The following is a 22,781-nucleotide window of genomic DNA, read 5'->3' as shown; positions in this document are numbered from 1 at the left end:
GTGAGATTACTCATCCATCCCAGTGTCACGTTTGATCTCAAAAGCCTTGGGTTTGGGCCCAGCACGTGTCTGCCCCAGGAAGCCAGGTTTATTCCAGTCAAACAGGATCTATAAACATCTCCTTTTATTTTTTTCTGATAGGCACTGAGTTTGTGAGTCTGCTTTACATCAAACACAGTCCCCACGTCGACTTCAGCTTCTGCAATAAATTGCTCAATGATTAAAAAAAAAAAAAAGAAAAACATTTAAGTTCTGGCAAACATCTCCCGAAAGTCAATTAATACGGTTCCTACGGAAAAAAAGTGTTGAGTTTTATTAAAAAGCTATAAAAATGCATTGTGTGGGGCACACATTAATGAAAGTGCTTTCATCTGATCCTTGGCCCAGTACGGCAAAGTCCTGGAGAACCAAAAACCAAAACCTGCTAAGGAGGATGTGACTTAAATTGTGGTTTAACACTTTCAATGTGTAGGACTTCTAAGGTAGGACAACCCTCCCCACATCCCTCTCCCAGCTACAAAACCCCACCACAACCATATTCACCCGACGGCACCACCAAGCTCCTGCAACAACATAGAGGATGTTATTACACCAGCAAAGGTCCTGGCAACACTCACCAAATAAATAAATAGCAAATATCGCTGAGTATTATAAATACTTTAAGGGTGGGTGTCAAGAGGATGGGGCTGGTCTTTTTTCAGTGGTGCCCAGGGACAGGACAAGAGGAAATGGGCATAAACTTGAATACAAGAAGTTCCACCTCAACATGAGGAGGAACTTCTTCACTTGGAGCTGACAGAGCCCTGGAAGAGCCTGCCCAGAGAGGTGGTGGAGTCTTCTTCTCTGGAGACATTCAAACCCCACCTGGACACGTTCCTGTGGGACCTGCTCTGAGTGGCCCTGCTCTGGCAGGGAGTTGGATTGGATGATTTCCAGAGGTCCCTTCCATCCCCATGTGATTCTGTCATTCTGTGAAATTGGCACAAACTTGAACAGAAGAAGTTCCACCTCAACATGAGGAGGAACTTCTTCCCTTTGAGGGTGGCAGAGCCCTGGAAGAGCCTGCCCAGAGAGGTGGTGGAGTCTTCTTCTCTGGAGACATTCAAACCCCACCTGGACACGTTCCTGTGGGACCTGCTCTGGGTGGCCCTGCTCTGGCAGGGGGTTGGACTGGATGATCTCCAGAGCTCCCTTCCAACCCCAGATCATTCTGGGATTCTGTGATCTTGTAATACCCCCTTGATGGGAGAGACGTGGCAAAGAAAGGTTGAATAAGCAAAAGGCTCACGGAGTCTCAAGGGGATTCTAAATAAATAAAGATGAATAAACTATAAAAAAGCCCCTCTCTATAAAGGGCTCTTTATTGCGACCCATTAAATGAACATGTATTTTCTGCGACATCCAGAACAGCAGAGCTCGTAAAAGTGCGCAGGCCACCATTTTACTCATAAAAGAGCACAATATTATGAATGTTTGATTAGGAACACTTGCCCAGATCAACACACGACAGACCCCGCAGCAGTTTCTTTTTCTTCCCTAAGAAAATAATAAAGGCAAAATCTTAAGGATGACAAAGGTACTCGATAAACACGTGGGGATGGGTCAGTAAAAACTGGAAGTGGCACTTGGATGCTGAGATGATCCCAGCACTAGTGTAAGAACAGGGATGGAAGGATGTAGATGGGCTATCCATGGGCAGCAGGGCCAGGGAGGGGATTCTTCCCCTCTGCTCTGCTCTGGGGAGATCCCACCTGGAATATTGTGTCCAACTTTGGAGTCCTCAACACAAGAAGGACATGGATCTGTTGGAGCGAAGCCAGAGGAGGCCACCATGGAGATGCTGGGAGGTCTGGAGTCCCTCTGCTGGGAGGACAGGCTGAGAGAGTTGGGGGGGTTCAGCCTGGAGAAGAGAAGGCTCCAGGGAGACCTTGGAGCCCCTTCCAGTCCCTAAAGAAGGGGGGCTCCAGGAAAGCTGAGGAGGGACTCTGGATCAGGGAGGGAAGCCCGAGGATGAAGGGGAAGGGTTTGACACTGAAAGAGGGGAGATGGAGCTGAGATGTGGGGAAGAACTTCTTTGGTGTGAGGGTGGTGAGAGCCTGGCCCAGGTTGCCCCAAGAAGCTGTGGCTGCCCCATCCCTGGAGGGGTTCAAGGGCAGGTTGGAGGGGGCTTGGAGCAACCTGCTCTGGTGGAGGTGTCCGGTTGGAACTGGATGATCTTTAAGGTCCCTTCCAACCCAAACCATTCTATGATTTTCTGAAGCCTTCTGGGCAGAAAAACCACCAACACTGTCTATCCAGTTCCCATGGTGTCCCAGGGTGGTGCGGTGCAAGCAGCCAGGACCAGAAGAGAAAGAGCATCTGGCAGGACCCGGGATACACAGATCTCACAGGTCCACCCTCACAGGAAAGAATTTCTTCCTTAATTTAGGGACCTGAATCTGGATGTTCCTGGAGAGCACGTGACGGATGCACCTCTTTGATGGGATCTAAGTGGGGTTGAGGGTGAGAACCCCAATGGTCTTGCTGATGTCCTGGAGAAAACCCTCTTGTTGGGGATAGGAAGCAGAAAACGTGTGGTGAAAAAAAGGAGCAGGGAGACAGAAAGATGCTGTTAGAGCCCAGGGCCACGCTGGAGGAGGGGGAGCTTGTGCCTGCAAAGCCAGCGTGGAGGAGCAGACCATGACCAAAATGTAATTTATATGAAGATGTTTTGAATTTCTTCCAGCTACTCCAAAGTCAATAATGCATAACAGCTCCTTGCTGCTTGCGCGCAAAGGTTTCTGCAGAGAATATAGTCTGATTATAATTACAGGACAGCATTTAAAATTAATCACCGCAATAGCCCACGTTCAGGTGCGCTGTGCAATTTAATTATTACACTCCTTGCTGCCCAGAGCACCTTCTGCAACGTGTAGACTGTGGAACTCCCATCCTGGCAATATGTAGTGAACAAAATATATTTGGGGTGATAATGTTTTTGGTTTTGTTTGTGGTTTTTTTTTTAAATGACTTCAACTTTCAGAAGCCACAGTTAGCAGAATACCAAGGTGTTCCTGCCCATGGCAAGGGGTTGGACTATATGACCTTTAAAGGTCCCTTCCAACCCAAACCATTCTATGATTCTGTGATTCTATGACTCTATTTATACCTGTATGGGTGGTGTGTAAGGCTGTGATATAGAATCGTTCAGGTTGGAAGGGACCTTTCAGATCGTCGAGTCCAAACATCAACCCAACACTGACAAACCCACCACTGACCCATGTCCCTCAGCACCACGTCTGCCCGGCTTTGAAATCCCTCCAGGGATGGTGATTCCACCACTGCCCTGGGCAGCCTCTTCCAAGGCTTCACAACCCTTCCATGAAGAAATAATTCCTAATCTCCATCCTAAACCTCCCCTGGTGCAACTTGAGGCCATTTCCCCTTGTCTCATCCCCTGTTCCTTGGGAGAACAGACCGACCTCCCATGTCTACACCCTCCTTTGAGGGAATTGGAGAGACTCAGAAGGTCTCCTCTCAGCCTCCTTTTCTCCAGGCTGAATAACTAAGGGGACTCAGCTATATGAAACAGAGCGTTCAAAACCAGTACTACATATTCACTAACTCCATCCAGGCTGAGCAAGGAGAACCAGCACCACTGGAGCACGGTGGAGTGGGGCCATGTCAGCTCCTGCTCCACCTTCAGTCACGAAACCCTCCTACGAATGTGGGGTCTAGCAACGGTGATAATGATAAAGCAACAGTCAGAATGAAATTCCACTTCTCCAAGCCTCTTCTCGGAGTGTGAATAAACATTTCACAGAATCACAGAATGATCTGGGGTTGGAAGGGACCTCTGGAGATCATCCAGTCCAACCCTCTGCCAGACCAAGGTCACCCAGAGCAGGTCGCAGAGGAACGTGTCCAAGTGGGGTTTGAATGTCTCCAGAGAAGGAGACTCCACCACCTCTCTGGGCAGTTCAACAGAGCCCTTTGAGATATTATTTTTGTTGATAAATCTAATTACGATGGTCACTTGTCACTCAGCAAGGCTGAAATCCCACATTTTCTTCCCTGTAGTAAAATGAATTTCAATGCCCCCCAAATTTTCTCCTTTTAAAGAGCAACAAAGAATACCACAAATAAAAAAATAAAATCTGAAGATCAGTCAACAACAAAAAAAAAAGCATAGAAATATCAAGAAATTCCTGGTTTATCGATTTCACAGCAAAATGGAATCCTGCCTTTTTGTCCCACCTCAAGGACTAATAACCTGGGCTTGGTATGAATTCCGGGGAAACGCGGTGGGGTTTGCAGCCTTGTGTGTCCTCCACTTTCGGATCAGTGGGATCCCAAATAAAAAGGCACGGTAAGTCTCAATAAATATGCAAATAACCTCAAAAGGAGATTAAAAACCTCAGTCCTGTTTATGTAACTAATGAGTTTGCGTGCCGGTAACAAAAAGGCCAGCGGTTTTCTTATTTTAACCGTTCCTTGAAGGTCACTTCTACTCAGAATTTATTTTATCTTTCTTTTTTTTTTTTTAAGACCTCAAAACTTGTACTCTAACAAAAGACAGATCTAAACATATGGCCTTGGGCTGGTTTGAATTAGCTCACTTGTATCAACCGCGTTTCATCAATAGGCACTGCCATAGTAACTGGTTCCTCGGCTGGAATGCTAATTACTCCCCTCCGCTTCCAGGAACAAGAGCATTAGACCTACAAAAAAAAAAAAAAAAAAAAAAAAAGAAGGATTCCTTTCTCCTCCTCTCATTAACTAGTTTTTACTTGCTCAGCACATTAATGCAAGGCTAAGAACCGTTGTACAGGGGGCAGCAAACGAGCTGCAGAAATCTCCTTTCTGGAGGCATCTACCGTAGGGACGTGGGTACCACCAGGGTGAGGCTGGAAGGAAAACCAGGGGGTTCACATTGGGTACCACACGGGAGAGCATCATCCCAGCCCCTGGGCAGCAAAGGAAGGGGCTAAACCTGACCTCTGCCACCTTTGCGAGGTTCTCAGGGCTCAATCTTCCCTTTCTAAAAATAATCTTGCCACCAGTATTGATTATAGAAGGCGGGCAGGTCTTCTGTGTTCACCTGAAGGACTGAAACGACCTTCATTCTGCTGATAAAACGCGTTGGATTGACAGGGCAGGAAAGGAAAGGCTCATATTTAGTAATTGAATACGTACAGGGAGGACATCAACGGGGTAGAGTTTGTACGCGTGTAGACACAGGGCATGTGAACACCAACAGAGACCTCCCAAGGAAGCCCATTGATTTATGCCAGGAGCAAAAACAAACCCAAAAATTTCTCAAAAAGATAAGGAATAAAAAGAATCTAACGTTGGCAAATGCAATGCAACTTGCACTGTTTGCCAAGAGCACTAGAAGCCATGCCATCCACCAAATGTCCCCATCCTGGAGAATGCCACGTCCTCCCGCTTGGAGAGGGTGGATAAGGAAATGGAGGATGATGTGGCCTTGCTGTTTGGAGCTGCCTGGATTCATGTTCACTTTGGAGAGTTGCTCTGGACAGATAGGCCAGAAGCCTTAACATCCACATCCCACATGATCACACGTTACTACTCTTCCTAAATATATCTGAGTTGGGCTCTCCCAAGAGATGATGTTTGCTTCATCTCTCTCTTGCACAGCAGGAGAAGTCATAGAACCACAGAATGGTCAAGTCTGGAAGAGATCTTTCAGATCATTGAGTCCAACCATAAACCCAACACTGACAAACCCACCATTGACCCATGTCCCTCAGCACCACGTCTGCCCGGCTTTGAAATCCCTCCAGGGATGGAGACTCCACCACTGCCCTGGGCAGCATCTGCCAAGGCTTCACAACCCTTTCCAGGAAGAAATTGTTCCCTAATCTCCATCCTAAACCTCCCCTGGTACAACTTGAGGCTGCTTCTTCTTGTCCCACGGCCTGTTCCTTGGGAGAAGAGACCGACCCCCCCTGGCTACACCCTCCTTTCAGGGAGTTGGAGAGAGCCAGAAGGTCTCCCCTCAGCCTCCTTTTCTCCAGGCTCAACACCCCCAGCTCCCTCAGCCTCTCCTCACCAGACTTGGGCTCCAGACCCCTCACCAGCTCCGTTGCCCTTCTCTGGACACGCTTCAGCCCCTCAAGGTCTTTTTTGTCGTGAGGGGCCCAAATCTGGACCCAGCCCTCGAGGTGGGGCCTCCCCAGTGCCCAGTCCAGGGGGATGGTCACTGCCCCAGTCCTGCTGGCCACACTATTCCTGGTATCTGCCCCATAAAAAAATGACAAACAGGAGTTCCTGGTATTTGCAGTGTCTTGCTTCGTTTCTTAAACCCTTCTGAAAGCAAAGACTTTGGGATAAAGTTCCTGGGGGGAAGCAGGAAAGGTTTCTCCAAGGCCAAAGCGGGGCCAGATGGGTTCAAGTTGCTGCCAGACGGACCTGCAGAGAGAACCACCTGGACCACCTCGAGCAATCAATTAGTCAAGGAAGCCCCGGGGACTTGTAGGGATGATTTAACTATTGGTTACCATCAGAGCTGGAAGGCAAACAAGCGGCCGAGTCGGTGGATAATCAACGGCGGCGCGTTGACTGCCACCGAGCTGACAGCAGATGCCTCCTAAATTTCCCTCTGCTTGCTTCACACCAGTCTCACACCCCAGTTCCCTTTGCTCTTTCACACCAGACTACGACACTCATTGCTTTTTTTCACCTAAATACAAGGTCCTACCCTGTTTTAGTACAAAAAATAGAAGCTTCATTCCCCACCCACTGAGGTCACACAGGCCAACAAGCACTTGTCTGACGATCCCCATGTCCTGGCAGTTCCCTGGATGGCGGCTGAACCGATGATGTAGAGTAAAAAAAAAAAAAAAAAAAAAAAAAGAAGGATTCCTTTCTCCTCCTCTCATTAACTAGTTTTTACTTGCTCAGCACATTAATGCAAGGCTAAGAACCGTTGTACAGGGGGCAGCAAACGAGCTGCAGAAATCTCCTTTCTGGAGGCATCTACCGTAGGGACGTGGGTACCACCAGGGTGAGGCTGGAAGGAAAACCAGGGGGTTCACATTGGGTACCACACGGGAGAGCATCATCCCAGCCCCTGGGCAGCAAAGGAAGGGGCTAAACCTGACCTCTGCCACCTTTGCGAGGTTCTCAGGGCTCAATCTTCCCTTTCTAAAAATAATCTTGCCACCAGTATTGATTATAGAAGGCGGGCAGGTCTTCTGTGTTCACCTGAAGGACTGAAACGACCTTCATTCTGCTGATAAAACGCGTTGGATTGACAGGGCAGGAAAGGAAAGGCTCATATTTAGTAATTGAATACGTACAGGGAGGACATCAACGGGGTAGAGTTTGTACGCGTGTAGACACAGGGCATGTGAACACCAACAGAGACCTCCCAAGGAAGCCCATTGATTTATGCCAGGAGCAAAAACAAACCCAAAAATTTCTCAAAAAGATAAGGAATAAAAAGAATCTAACGTTGGCAAATGCAATGCAACTTGCACTGTTTGCCAAGAGCACTAGAAGCCATGCCATCCACCAAATGTCCCCATCCTGGAGAATGCCACGTCCTCCCGCTTGGAGAGGGTGGATAAGGAAATGGAGGATGATGTGGCCTTGCTGTTTGGAGCTGCCTGGATTCATGTTCACTTTGGAGAGTTGCTCTGGACAGATAGGCCAGAAGCCTTAACATCCACATCCCACATGATCACACGTTACTACTCTTCCTAAATATATCTGAGTTGGGCTCTCCCAAGAGATGATGTTTGCTTCATCTCTCTCTTGCACAGCAGGAGAAGTCATAGAACCACAGAATGGTCAAGTCTGGAAGAGATCTTTCAGATCATTGAGTCCAACCATAAACCCAACACTGACAAACCCACCATTGACCCATGTCCCTCAGCACCACGTCTGCCCGGCTTTGAAATCCCTCCAGGGATGGAGACTCCACCACTGCCCTGGGCAGCATCTGCCAAGGCTTCACAACCCTTTCCAGGAAGAAATTGTTCCCTAATCTCCATCCTAAACCTCCCCTGGTACAACTTGAGGCTGCTTCTTCTTGTCCCACGGCCTGTTCCTTGGGAGAAGAGACCGACCCCCCCTGGCTACACCCTCCTTTCAGGGAGTTGGAGAGAGCCAGAAGGTCTCCCCTCAGCCTCCTTTTCTCCAGGCTCAACACCCCCAGCTCCCTCAGCCGCTCCTCACCAGACTTGTGCTCCAGACCCCTCACCAGCTCCATTGCCCTTCTCTGGACACGCTCCAGCCCCTCAAGGTCTTTCTTGTGGTGAGGGGCCCAAAATTGGACCCAGCCCTCGAGGTGGGGCCTCCCCAGTGCCCAGTCCAGGGGGACGGTCACCGCCCCAGACCTGCTGACCACACTATTCCTGGTATCTGCCCCATAAAAAAATGACAGACAGGAGTTCCTGGTATTTGCAGTGTCTTGCTTTGTTTCTTAAACCCTTCTGAAAGCAAAGACTTTGGGATAAAGTTCCTGGGGGGAAGCAGGAAAGGTTTCTCCAAGGCCAAAGCGAGGCCAGATGGGTTCAAGCTGCTGCCAGACGGACCTGCAGAGAGAACCACCTGGACCACCTCGAGCAGTCAATTAGTCAAGGAAGCCCCAGGGACTTGTAGGGATGATTTAACTATTGGTTACCATCAGAGCTGGAAGGCAAACAAGCGGCCGAGTCGGTGGATAATCAACGGCGGCGCGTTGACTGCCACCGAGCTGACAGCAGATGCCTCCTAAATTTCCCTCTGCTTGCTTCACACCAGTCTCACACCCCAGTTCCCTTTGCTCTTTCACACCAGACTACGACACTCATTGCTTTTTTTCACCTAAATACAAGGTCCTACCCTGTTTTAGTACAAAAAATAGAAGCTTCATTCCCCACCCACTGAGGTCACACAGGCCAACAAGCACTTGTCTGACGATCCCCATGTCCTGGCAGTTCCCTGGATGGCGGCTGAACCGATGATGTAGAGCTGAAAAGCTTCATCTCCCATCATAGGTCTTGCACCTATTTCTGCAGGTCTGGTTTTAGAACCAAGTACCCGAAGGCTGTGTGAGCTGCCCTCGATCATCTCGTCAAAACACCACACCAGGAAGAACACACAGGGCAATTAAGACCAGCTTGTATCTCCCCATCACTGACTTTTGTCAGAGTTAGGTTGATGGTTGGACTAGATGATCTTTAAGATCCTTTCCAACCTGGACAATTCTATGATTCTATGAAAACTTTGTCCTCTAAAAATACAGTAGAAAAATTCACCTCCCATTCTGAGGTTCTTCAAGAAGCTCTGGGAGACCTTACCTCAAATGCAGTTAAAACCAAGGATGGGAAATGTCTCCTCAAGCTGGAAATTTGATCTATTGTAATTTTCCTAAATTACAATAGGAATTCTAATTTCCTATTGTAAAAATGGTGAGAAAACCAAGTCACAGATTTTTTATTTAAGGTGGCACAGGCTTCCTTGAGAGATGGTTGATGTCCCAGGCCTGGCAGTGTTTATGAGGCATTTGGACAATGCCCTTAATAATTTGCTTTAACTTTTGGTCAGCCCTGAAGTGCTCAGGCAGGTGGACTAGATGGTCTTTGTAGGTCCCTTCCAACTGAAATATTCACTTAGGACAAGAAATATTCAGACAGGACAAGAAAAAATGGCCTCAAGTTGCTCCAGGGGAGGTTTAGGATGTACACGAGTTAAAAATTCTTCATGGAAAGGGTTGTTAAGCATTGGAACAGGATGCCCAGGGCAATGATGGGGTCACCATCCCTGGAGGGATTTAAAAGCCAGGCAGATGTGGTGCTGAGGGACACGGGTTAGTGGTGGGTTTTGTTAGTGTTGGGTTGATGGTTGGACTCAATGACCTGAAAGGTCTCTTCCAACCTTGACCATCCTATGATTCTATGATTCTATGATTCTATTCTATTCTATTCCATTCAACTCTTCAGAACCAAATGAGAAACAAAAGAGGGGAGAAGCAACCTGGCAACCGTGATAATGTCTTGAGTTAAAGATGACCTCAAGTTTACCAGCTCTGGTGGCAGATGAAGCACTGAAGTGTTTTCCCTGGGAATCCCAAAAGAAGAGCAAGAGACATAAAAACTGTTGTGGGAAAAAGATCGTGAGCTCCAGGCACACAGAAAGGGAGATGAGAAAGGTCGGATTTTGCAGTGATCAAGAAGAAACAAGTCTAAGAAGGAAGGAAGATCTGCAAATTTTCAATTCAAAGATCCAGTGGGGATCCCACAGAAAGCTGGAGGTGGGACAAAGCAGAACCTTGGAATGACAAGAGGTGACAAAGCCTCCTAAATGAATGGAGAAGGTGCACATCAAACATTCCAGGCCAGGCTGGTTGGGGGTTTGAGCAACCTGGTCTCGTTAAGATGTCCCTGTTCATAATAGGGGGCCTTAGATGACTTTTAAAGGTCCCTTCCAACCCCAAACATTCTATAATTCTAAGAAATCTGGTTGAGGTGCTTCAGTAGATGAGGAGAAGGCACCACACTAGAAAGGATGGAGCTCAGATGGTGACACAGAAGATAAATGCTCCCGATAATTCAGGGCTGGGCATTCACCCTGCAAGAAAATACATTCAGTGCTTGAGGAGAGGAAATTTAAGGCTCTGAACTCAAGACCCATCTTGATACTCAATATATTTTCAAACCAGAGGACAATAAAATGCCCTAATGTAGACGGGACCTAAAACTGTCACGGCTGAGAAGAAGCCAGGAGCTCAACCAGCAACAGAAGGAGGCCACAGTTAAATGGAAAAAAAAAAACCACGTTATCACAAGATTAATATAACAAATACCAGCAATATTTTGGAGGGGCACAAACAACATCATACTTTCCTAAGTTATTTTTCGACATTTTTGCTTGCTCCTTGATCTCAAGGCTTCTTCAGAGATTTGTTTATTATAGTACAAAGAAATATTTAAGAACAGATTCCTGCTTGGGATGACTTCTTTGGTATCCAAGGAAAAAATGCACCAGCAGCTGCCTGGAGCTGTTTGCTGTTCCTATTTACTGACAGAATGAAGCTCTTGCACAAACTTGTGGTTGTTGTTTTTTTGGTTTTTTGGTTTTTTTTTAACAAGAAATATTGGAAATAGCTGCCGAGAGCTTACATTTCTGCAAAATCTTTACAAGCCCATTCTCCAAGCGGTTGTCGGTGCTTTCTGGGGCGAGCGTGTAATCACAGGGAGAAAAATCTCCTCGAGATACAAGGATTTTACACAGCTTTTTTTATCTCTCTGTTTATGCCAAAAGTCATTGGAGTGGAATGTACATTAAAGAGAGACCACAGAACGGTTTGGGTTGGAAGGGACCTTAAAGATCATCTGGTTCCTCCCTCCTGTGATGGGCAGAGACATCTTCCACCAGACCATGTTGCTCCAAGCCCCATCCAACCTGGCCTTGAACCCCTCCAGGGATGGGCGGCAACATGGGCGAAAGTCTCACACCCTTCAGGGGAAAACAGTTCTTCCTTAGATCTAGTCTGAATCTCCCCTACAAGAGGACTCCTCACAGCTCATCATCTCAGGCAGCTTGAACCCAAACTCCTCTCCTGACCCCGTTTTGGTGCAAGTGGACTCTGCTGCCGACAACATCCTTTGATGCAGAGAAGTCTCCTTCCTCCTGTTACTAAAGGAACTGAATAGATTTCATTTGTAGTTGTGCTGATTTAAATAAGAATTCCAATAGGGGAAATCCAAAAATTTTCCCCTCCTTTCCAAAATAATCCATTACTTCTTGCTTTTTCTGCACCTGCAGAGCACGAGAGGAAGGAAACCACGTTTTCCTGCGCCTGGAAGCTTCTCATCCCACTTCACTTGTGGCTGCTGGGGCCAAGCTTGGAGAAAGCCTGGATCAGGGTGGGTTTTCCTAACCAACATGTCTCATAAAATTAATTCACCGGCCACAGAAAAGCAAACAACAATTGAAATTAATGTAAAAAGACACAAAACCCCCAAGTGACAAAACTCACTCGGTATGAAAACCAGCAGCAGTGTTATTAATAACTTGCAGTATCCCAGAATGATCTGGGGTTGGAAGGGACCTCTGGAGATCATCTAGTCCAACCCCCTGCCAGAGCAGGGCCACCCAGAGCACAGGAACGTGTCCAGGTGGGTTTTAAGAAGAAAGAAATCTTCAAATTTCCAAAGAAATTGAGTACAGCTTTGTACAAAATTCCACAGAAACACTTAGAAAGATACAGCCATACACCTTCCAACCAACGTGATTTGGTTTAATTATGCAATGTCTTCTACAAGTAGTGGTACAAAAAAAAAGTCATCAAAGAGATTTATAGATTATTATTTCATCTGGGTGGTGTACTCCCAGCATTCTTCTCTTTGAGGGTGGCAGAGCCCTGGCAGAGGCTGCCCAGAGAGGTGGTGGAGTCTCCTTCTCTGGAGACATTCAAACCCCACCTGGACACGTTCCTGTGGGACCTGCTCTGGGTGGCCCTGCTCTGGCAGGGGATTGGACTGGATGATCTCCAGAGGTCCTTTCCAACCCCAGATCATTTTGGGATTCTGTACCTTCTTTGCATCTTGCAGCACGGTGAGCAACATCAGCATCAAAATCTTGATCCCCACCGTTAGTGCTCCAAAAATCAACCCCATTTCATAACCCCTGCCTGTAACTGAAAAGCTGAACTGAACCATTAACCTCCCCATGAAATCCTGCTCCCAAAATAATGATACAAGGTCAGAGATGAGGACTGAGTTCGAGAGAAATCAGGTTATATTTTGATTCTGAGTGGAAAATGCAAAATCAGACACACCAGATAGCAAAAGGACTCTGATGAATATTGAGACACTGCAAGAAAGAGGCATTAAAAAACAATTCTGATTGCTCTTATGTGCTGTAAAAAGGCTCAGAGTGACCTTAAACAGCAAAAGGTTTTAATTATCCCAGAGAGGCAGAGATTTTACACCATGTAAAAAGAACTTTTTAGAATCAATTATAAGCTCCTGAGATACAGAGATCTAAAATTATCGATAGAAATATTTGCACCACCTCTTAAAACTGCCAGTTTTACTTCAAGAAACAGGGGAACTGACCAACACCAGCTTTGCCACAAGAAACTCTTGATGACCCAGCCTTCTGTCAGCACAAGAACCTCCAGGTGAGGTTTGTCAGGGATCCAACCCCATCCCAATAAAGCCAACCTGGAGGAAAAATTCATGAAAAGCACCTAAAAGGATTATAAAATCACCATCCCAATAAAGCCAACCTGGAGGAAAAATGAAAAACACCTAAAAGGATTATAGAATACAGAATGGTTTGGGTTGGAGGGGACATTAAAGATCATCTAGTCCAACCCACCCACCCTGGGCAGGGACACCTCCCACCAGACTTGCTCCAAGCCCCCTCCAACCTGCCCTTGAACCCCTCCAGGGATGGGGCAGCCACAGCTTCTTGGGGCAACCTGGGCCAGGCTCTCACCACCCTCACACCAAACAAGTTCTTCCCCACATCTCAGCTCCATCTCCCCTCTTTTGCTTTAAAATCATTATCCCTTGTCCTAGGGCTCCCCTCCTTCATCAAGAGTCCCTCCCCAGCCCCCATCTCTCCTGGAGCCCCTTGAGGGACTGGAAGGGGCTCCAAGGTCTCCCCGGAGCCTTCTCTTCTCCAGGCTGAACCCCCCCAACTCTCTCAGCCTGTCCTCCCAGCAGAGGGCCTCCAGCCCTCCCAGCATCTCCATGGTGGCCTCCTCTGGCCCCGCTCCAACAGGTCCATTCCTTTCTTGTGCTGGGATCCTGGGAATCCTGATCCAGGGAAAGAAACCCAGCACTTTGACATTCCAGAGAAGAGCTGCAGCCTGTGACCACCACGCAGGTTCTGGCCATGTTCGCCTCCAAAACTGGTCCCCAACGGGTCCCTTCCAGAGTGTTATCAGTCCAGCAGCCTGTCCCCTGAGGGCACATCTAATTCATTCCACTTCATAAACAAAATAATTGTAAATCTTTTCATGAAGAAGAAGAAGAAAGAAGAAATCAGGCCGAAAAGATGAGCTCTCACAAGACTTGAGTTGTGGGCAACAGTTATTCAATGTGAGGGTTGGAGGGAGAAGTAGAAGGATGAAACCCTGGAGAAGGTGAAGACATTTCTGTCTTTTTTAATTAAGAAATTCTCTTTATAGTGAGTAACCAAGGGCAGCTTTAGCCTCATGCTTGATTATTGCCACTCATTTACATTCTAAAATGAAGTTGCTACCACTTGTATAGTGAGTAACCAAGGGCAGCTTTAGCCTTATGCTTGATTATTGCCACTCATTTACACTCTAAAATGATGTTGCTACCACTTGTTAGAAACCTCATGTATTGCAGAGAAGAGCATCCATCTCCAGGGAGGAGTCGTCGATTTTCGCGGCGTTCCCAGGAGACCCAAAGCACATGGTAACCGTAAATTAAATCAGAATGGGGCGAAAAATAAGACTTTAATAGCCCAACAATGAGTCGTTTCATTCAGAAAGATATGAGCCTGTACGCATCTCAACTTCTGTTTACCTCTATTTTCTTTTTATTTCAAATTAGTCCCTATTTCTTGAGGAGAGGACCATTTTGAGCTGCGTGTGGAAGGCGTGGGTGAAGGTGTGCGTGCTGTTCAGGCGTTCTGCTGCCAGAATGTTTTTCTCTCCTCTAAAAACAATTAAGGAAACCGTAGTGTAATTAACTATCACAGGCATTCCAGGGCGAACGGAGCAATTTTTAGTGAGTGAAGACACAGCAATGATTACGTAGCCTTTCAGGAGGTCACGGTTTGCTTTGAGCTTATTAATATAATTCAAGGTCTAGGACTGTGCAACTACAGCATCTCACTGAATGCACGAGCAGCAGGTTGGTGACCCTCAGGTCACCTGAGCCAAATTCACATCTTAAGTTGGGGGGAATATCATTCTCTGCAATTACCCAGCTCTTTCTGTTGGCTTTGGAGAGTTTGGGATAACAGGGCTTCTCATGCAGGGACCTCAGGTTGGTGCTTGACCTTCGGTACGTGCGTTTGAACCTGGGAAGTTCATCTCTTCTCCAGCCTGAGACCCCTTGACCTGACCCCAGGGTGCAAGGAGTTAAATGGTAAAATTAGGGGTTGACGTGTCCTGCCTGATGGGAGGGAGAGACCAGAAAAGCATTTCTGTGTCCAACCAAACACCTCAAGGTCAAGTCCAGTAGCTGGTTGCAAGCGATGGAGGCTGCAAGAGGGTCCACGTGTGTTACACGCTGTATTTGATACCCACTTCCAAAGATGGTGGGAATGTCCATGTCACACAGCCTGTCTCTATCAAAATGCAGGGAGACACGTAGAAGGGGACTTATTTATAAAAACCCAAGAATTGTCTCATCTTCTTGCTTATTCTGTTGTCTCACACGCTCACACCACCAAGATCATAGAATCATAGAATCATAGAATCATAGAATCATAGAATGGTTTGGGTTGGAAGGGACCTCAAAGATCGTCGAGTTCCAACCCCCCTGCCATGGGCAGGGACACCTCCCACTAGAGCAGGTTGCTCAAGGCCCCATCCAGCCTGGCCTTGAACCCCTCCAGGGATGGGGCAGCCACAACTTCCCTGGGCAACCTGTTCCAGTGTCTCACCACCCTCAGAGTAAACAATTTCTTTCTGAGATCTAATCTGAATCTTTTTTCTTCCAATTTAAAACCGTTTCCCCTTGTCCTATCATTACCCTTCCTGACAAAGAGTCCCTCCCCAGCTCTTCTATAGGCACCCTTCAGGTATCGATGAATGTCTTCACAGAGTCCACCAGGACCACGCGCGTATCGGGTGGAGAAGAGGACACGCAGTCGTTAAGTCATCACGTCTCTTGGGTGTCCCTTGATTGGCCAAGACCAGTCGGTTTTCAGATGTGCCATTTGTGCCCTTTAGGAGTTGACAGTGATTGAGATCTTTCTCCTCGTCATCCTGTCTCACCTCAATGGTCATCAGTCAACATTTCTGATTTACTTCCTGCTCCTTTCTCCCTCTACCCTGGAGGTCCCTGGAGGTCCTTTCTTCCCCTAGTTTGGGTGCCATGAGAAACTGGACACGCTGTGATTTTTTAATGTGCTGTGATCTTAATGACCTTGACACAGGTGCCACCAACACGTTGCTTTCCTCTAAACCCTTCTTCTGCCATTTCTTCACCAAAGAGCTGCATTACTCTCTCTGGCAGCCATGGGGACATCTCCACTGAGATAAAATAAAATCTTAAAAGCTTCAAATTACGTTGAAACCAGTGAAAATAAATGATAAGTAGCAGTGCAAAAACTGAGTGGCTGATGGTAGGGAAATGTGAAGGGTAACACTCGTTGCGTTCCCACTCCCATCGCAGGGAGGAGAGTCCAAGGGCATAAGGCTGGTGTTCGCGTTCCAGTTCACCCAGTGCTCCCATCACAAGGTCCACCTGCCAAAATGCAAGGACTCGAGGTAAAGAGGGAAAGCTGACAGCACCACAGCAGCACTAGCTTGGTCCAATTAATATATCTCTATTAAAATGATAAATCATTCAAATTGCTGCTTCCCTAAACGTTAGAGGTGCTTCTGCCTGAGCAGTTGGTTGGCCCAAGTGACCTGTCTCCTCCCTGCCAACATTTCTGCTACATGTCCCATTATAAAGACCATAAAATCATAGAATGGTTTGGGTTGGAAGGGACCTGAAAGAGCCTCCAGTTCCAACCGGACATGTCCCACCAGACCAGGTTGCTCCATGACCCCTCCAACCTGCCCTTGAACCCCTCCAGGGATGGGGCAGCCACAGCTTCTTGGGGCAACCTGGGCAACCAGGTCTCACCACCCTCACACCAAACAAGTTCTTCCCCACATCTCAGCTCCATCTCCCCTCTTTCAGGGTCAAACCCTTCCCCCTCCTCCTAGGGCTCCCCTCCCTCATCAAGAGTCCTTCCCATCTCTCCTGGAGCCCCTTGAGGGACTGGAAGGGGCTCTAAGGTCTCCCTGGAGCCTTCTCTTCTCCAGGCTGAACCCCCCCAACTCTCTCAGCCTGTCCTCCCAGCAGAGGGGCTCCAGCCCTCCCAGCATCTCCATGGTGGCCTCCTCTGGCCCCGCTCCAACAGCTCCATGTCTCTCCTGTGCTGAGGCCCCAGAGCTGGAGGCAGCACTGGGTGGGGGGTGTCTCCCCAGAGCGGAGCAGAGGGGCAGAATCCCCCCTGGCCCTGCTGGCCACGCTGCTGGGGATGCAGCCCAGGATGTGTGGGACTTTCTGGACTGCCAAGGCATGTTGATGGCTCATGTCGAGCTTCTGACCCACCAACACCCTAAAGTCCTTCTCCTCAGGGCTGCTCTCCACCCAGCCTATATTTGTGCTTAGGATTGTTCCAACACATGTGGAACCCAAGTGGTTGGACCTTCCACTTGGCCTGGTTGAACTTCATGAGGTTTACTTGGGCCCACAAGGGTCCAGGCCTGGTTGAACTTCATGAGGTTTACTTGGGCCCACAAGGGTCCATCCTCCCTGGTTTTGAACACTTCCAGGGATGGGGCATCCACAACTAAGATAAGGTTATCTCAGCACGGAAGGGCAGAGGAGACATCTTCATCTCCAGGTTTTCTTCTATCCTATCGGTCCTTCCGTTTGGCGGTGGAGTTTTTAAATGTCTTTTTGAACTCGTCGGTGCGTTCTCCCTCCCTCACTTCTCCCCAGCTGCCTGGTTCCTCCAAGGCAGTGATGTGTAATTCTCCCACCGTGGATGTTAGACCCATTATGAATAAAGATGAAGTGGAAGCCGAATGCTTTCCCATTAATTTCCAACTTGGGTTATCATGACAACAGGTTACAACTCTCTTCATCGCCATGACAATCTCCTGCAAAATTGTTAAAATGTCGGCTTCTGGTTATTTTTAGTTTGTCCTCTATTCCCATGGAGACCAACTTTCACTGGAAGTGTTTGATGCTTTGTGCTGGGAGGCTTTAATGAGCCTCCCAGAAGGATGTAAGTCAGTAAAAGCAGAGACCTCCGAGGTCAAGCGATGCCTCCACCAGCCCTTGTGAGAACGGTCTGTAGAACACTCTTTTCTACTCCTTTGTTGGATTATACGCATTTTTCTTTTTTTTTTTTTTTTATTATCTTCTCTTGTGTGATTTTTAACATTTACATTTGCTGCAGTGCCCGAGCACTTGTATTCTTCTTTGCATATGACCCTATTTTTTATTTTTTTTGCATTAAATTCTCTCTGAAAACTTGAGATTCTGCACAGGATGCTGGGAGAAAAATCTACGAGGGAAAAAGAAGAGCTATAGAGGAGCAGGACATTTAAAATAGTAGTTTTAGTTGCTTTGTAGATGTTTTTTGGGGAAAAAATGCACAGAACTGAATTTTTCTCTGTCTTTCTAACAGTTTCCCAAGGAAGTTTTACTGGAGTAACATTTGCTCAATCAGCTAAAAATTTACTAGCTTATCATTAAGCAATATTACAAATTTCTCTTTTTTTTTTTTTTTTATTATCTTCTCTTGTGTGATTTTTAACATTTACATTTGCTGCAGTGCCCGAGCACTTGTATTCTTCTTTGCATATGACCCTATTTTTTATTTTTTTTGCATTAAATTCTCTCTGAAAACTTGAGATTCTGCACAGGATGCTGGGAGAAAAATCTACGAGGGAAAAAGAAGAGCTATAGAGGAGCAGGACATTTAAAATAGTAGTTTTAGTTGCTTTGTAGATGTTTTTTGGGGAAAAAATGCACAGAACTGAATTTTTCTCTGTCTTTCTAACAGTTTCCCAAGGAAGTTTTACTGGAGTAACATTTGCTCAATCAGCTAAAACTTTACTAGCTTATCATTAAGCAATATTACAAATTTCCTCAATTATAAAAGGAAATAAAACTACTTCGTGAGCCTCCCTTTTTCTCTGTGCTTTTATTTTCTCCCCAAGTAGCCAGTTCACATGATCCACAGGAGTGTCACAAAATCACAGAATGATCTGGGGTGGGAAGGGACCTCTGGAGATCATCCAGTCCAACCCCCTGCCAGAGCAGGGCCACCCAGAGCAGGTCCTACAGGAACGTGTCCAGGTGGGGTTTGAATGTCTCCAGAGAAGGAGACTCCACCACCTCTCTGGGCAGCCTCTGCCAGGGCCCTGCCACCCTCAAAGTGAAGAAGTTCCTCCTCATGTTGAGGTGGAACTTCTTATATTCAAGTTTGTGCCTGTTGCCCCTTGTCCTGTCCCTGGGCACCACTGAAAAAAAGCCTGGCCCCATCCTCCTGACACCCACCCTTGAAGGATTTAGAGGTGTTGATCAGATCCCCCCTCAGCCTTCTCTTCTCCAGACTCATCAATCCCCTCATCAATCAGAATTAGAAATTAAAAATAATAAGAAGGAGTGGCAGAAAACCAGGTTGCATCCATCGAATTGTTTCCCAAAAGCTGGGCAGGGCTGGCTATCAACTTCTAGTTATTCATGAAGTATTTTTCTTGCTGCTTTTTCACTGGGTATGAGCACGGCTATTCCGAAACACAAAATGGCAAAACTGGGATGGCATCACCCTTGGCGAGCGTTTGCAGACAGGGTGGATTCATCCATATTTCCACTGTGGATTAATCCATATTTCTTTATAATTAAGCACTTTCTGTTAACATTTTGAATCATAGAATCATAGAATTGCCCAGGCCGGCCAAGGTCCAAAGGTCATCTAGTCCCACCTCCCCACAGTCAGCAGGGACACCCCCAACTAGACCAGGTTGCCCAGGGCCTCATCAAGCCTCTCCTTGAATATCTCCAGGGATGGGGCCTCAACCACCTCCCTGGGCAACCTGTTCCAGTGCTCCACCACCCTCACAGTGAAGAACACTCTCCTCATCTCCAATCTAAATCTGTTCCCCTCCATTTTGAAAAAAGGATGCTTTCCAATACACCGTTGTCTGTGCAGCAATGATTGGGATGATTCAAACATCATGTTTCTTTCACAAAGACTGGGGGGAAAAAAAAAAGGGATTTTTCTGTAGGCAGCTGATGGTGGCTTCATCCACCCCTCGGTGGTGATGGCTGGGTTTTCTCTGTGGGGCTCCACGAACAGCAGAGCAGATCAAAGCCTCCTGCCCGTGTGCAATTCCGTGGCCTCTGCCACTTCGTTGCCTGAGGGTTTAGATTCGTGAGGAACATCTAACGCTGCCAGGCTCAGCCTGGAAGCCCTTCTCCAAGGTGTCTGAGACTCTGTGGGCATTTCATTTGTATTCATCACACCTGGAGTAAATGGGTTTTCGCTCCGACTGGGAATTTTTTCCACGTCTGTTCACTATTGGAGTTTTTATGTAGTTTCTTGATAACCATCTTAAATTGTTGCATATAATACCAGTCTAACTCTTAGCTCTACTTCATCTGCATCAGGAGAAGTGTGGCCAGCAGGTCTCGGGAGGTGATTCTGCCCCTCTACTCTGCACTCGTGAGACCCCACCTGGAATACTGTGTCCAGCTTTGGAGTCCTCAACACAGAAAGGACATGGACCAGCTGGAACAGGTGCAGCGGAGGGCCACGAAGATGATCAGAGGGATGGAGCACCTCTCCTATGAAGACAGGCTGAGGGAGCTGGGGTTGTTCAGCCTGGAGAAGAGGAGGCTCCGGGGAGACCTTATAGCGGCCTTTAATACCTGAAGGGGGCCTATAGAAGAGCTGGGGAGGGACTCTTTGCCAGGAAGGGTAATGATAGGACAAGGGGAAACGGTTTTAAATTGGAAGAAAAAAGATTCAGATTAGATCTCAGAAAGAAATTTTTTACTATGAGGGTGGTGAGACACTGGAACAGGTTGCCCAGGGAAGGTGTGGCTGCCCCATCCCTGGAGGGGTTCAAGACCAGGCTGGATGGGGCCTTGAGCAACCTGCTCTAGTGGGAGGTGTCCCTGCCCAGGGCAGGGGGGTTGGAACTAGATGATCTTTGAGGTCCCTTCCAACCCAAACCATTCTATGATTCTATGATCTGCCTTTGTCCTGTGTACAGCACTTAAGTACTTGTAGACACTCATCAGTGTCCCCTATGAGACTTTTTACCAAGACCTGGAGTGACAGGACAAGGGACAACGGCTTTAAGTGGATGCTCTTCAAAGGTCCCTTCCAACCCAAACCGTCCTGTAGTTCCATGACAGGCTCTGATGAAGAGGTAAGAAATGTCCCCGGTATTGTGGATGAGCAGTGGGTGGCAGCTAAATTTGTCCACCTCACGCAACCCTGATAACACTGGAACAGGCTGCCCAGGGCAGTGGTGGAGTCCCCATCCCTGGAGGGATTTAAAAACTGGGCAGACTTGGTGCTGAGGGACATGGGTCAGTGGTGGGTTTGTCAGTGTTGGGTTGATGGTTGGATTCAATGATCTGAAAGGTCCCTTCCAATGTTGGCCATTCTATGATTCCAGCTTATGACTCTATGAAGTCTCATGTCCCTCTCTGTCCACAGGAGACTGACCATCTCCACCCAACATATGTCTTCTGCTGGTGACAAGAGGAGGATCATTAGGACCAACACCAACAGCAAACATGGCCAGCTTATCTGTAAGCAGTGGGATTAGCTCCTTTGTGCTTTACTTGAAATCACAAGTCGAAATGCCACCCCATGAGGAGTCCACCACAGGGACATGTTGGTAAGGTGGCCAGGACTACAGTGACACCAGCAGCAGAGGTGGCCAAAACCCAGTCCCTTCAAGTGGTGGAGCAACCACAACGTTGATGTTTACTGCTCTCATTCCTGCTCTGTGAAGAGGGCAAAACATACTTGCAAAGTTAAATTACCTCTCCATCAGCACATACAAGAGGAAAAAACCCATAGTGACACGTAACACATAATTCATCGTGCCTCGACCTGCGGGGACATTTCAAGCAGTAGCACAATTTTCCTCCAAACTAAACAAAGATTTATGAGATACTCTAAGCTCAGTGGAGAAACCCTGTTTTCCAGTCTCTCAAAACATGAAGTAGGTCAATTATTCACCCCAAGAGCTCGTCTCTGAGCCACAGCGACCCACAGGGCCGTGCTGGTGGCATGTCACCCCAAAGAGGTGCTGAGCATAGAGCTGGTGGCACTACGTGTAGGCCAGAAGGACCACAAGAACACTTGACAGGAGGTTGTGGAGAGTTGGAGGTCGATCTCCCAATAGAACAAGAGGAAATGGCCTCAAGTTGTGCCAGGGGAGGTTTAGGATGAATATTAGGAAAAATGTTTACACTGAAAGAGTTGTTGAGCCTTGGAAGAGGCCTCCCAGGGCAGTGGTGGAGTCACCATCCCTGGAGGAATTTAAAAGCCGGGCAGACGTGGTGTTGAGGGACATGGGTCAGTGGTGGGTTTGTCAGTGTTGGGTTGATGGTTGGACTCCATGATCTGAAAGGTCCCTTCCGACCTAGACCGTTCTGACTCCATGATCTGAAAGGTCCCTTCCGACCTCGACCGTTCTATCTCCCAGGGCAGTGGTGGAGTCACCATCCCTGGAGGAATTTAAAAGCTGGGCAGACGTGGTGCTGAGGGACATGGGTCAGCGGTGGGTTTGTCAGTGTTGGGTTGATGGTTGGACTCCATGATCTGAAAGGTCCCTTCCGACCTAGACCGTTCTGTGATTCTATGATTCTACGACATGTCCTCATCAGTTCATCACCAGGAACCCAACCTTGTGCCCTACCACAAAAGCTTCATTTTTTTCCCAGCTGGAGGATTACAGCTCCTTCACGACCGCGGGGACTCCAAGGGCTTTATATGACGAAGCCGTTGACAAACGCGTTTCTCGTTAAAAGACCCAGAGATGGCAATTCCCTCAAGGAAACCAACGCTTCTCAACATCAGCAGAAAACTCAGGGGTC

General features: G+C 47.5%; 1 long non-coding RNA gene across 1 annotated transcript in view; it reads right to left on the bottom strand.

Annotated features, from left to right (window-relative positions):
* Positions 1-4,548: 4,548 nt before the first annotated feature.
* LOC106891248 overlaps positions 4,549-22,781 on the bottom strand; it is a 94,800-nt gene continuing 76,567 nt past the window's right edge. The window contains exon 3 of the long non-coding RNA XR_001412651.1: positions 4,549-4,700. This is a non-coding gene — a long non-coding RNA (uncharacterized LOC106891248). The remainder of the gene's footprint in view (positions 4,701-22,781) is intronic.

This window comes from Calidris pugnax, unplaced genomic scaffold, assembly GCF_001431845.1.
Source record: "Calidris pugnax isolate Ruff unplaced genomic scaffold, ASM143184v1 scaffold168, whole genome shotgun sequence".
NCBI lineage: Eukaryota > Metazoa > Chordata > Aves > Charadriiformes > Scolopacidae > Calidris > Calidris pugnax.
The sequence above is the reverse complement of the archived record's forward strand: the minus strand, read 5'-3'. Positions and strand labels throughout refer to the sequence as shown.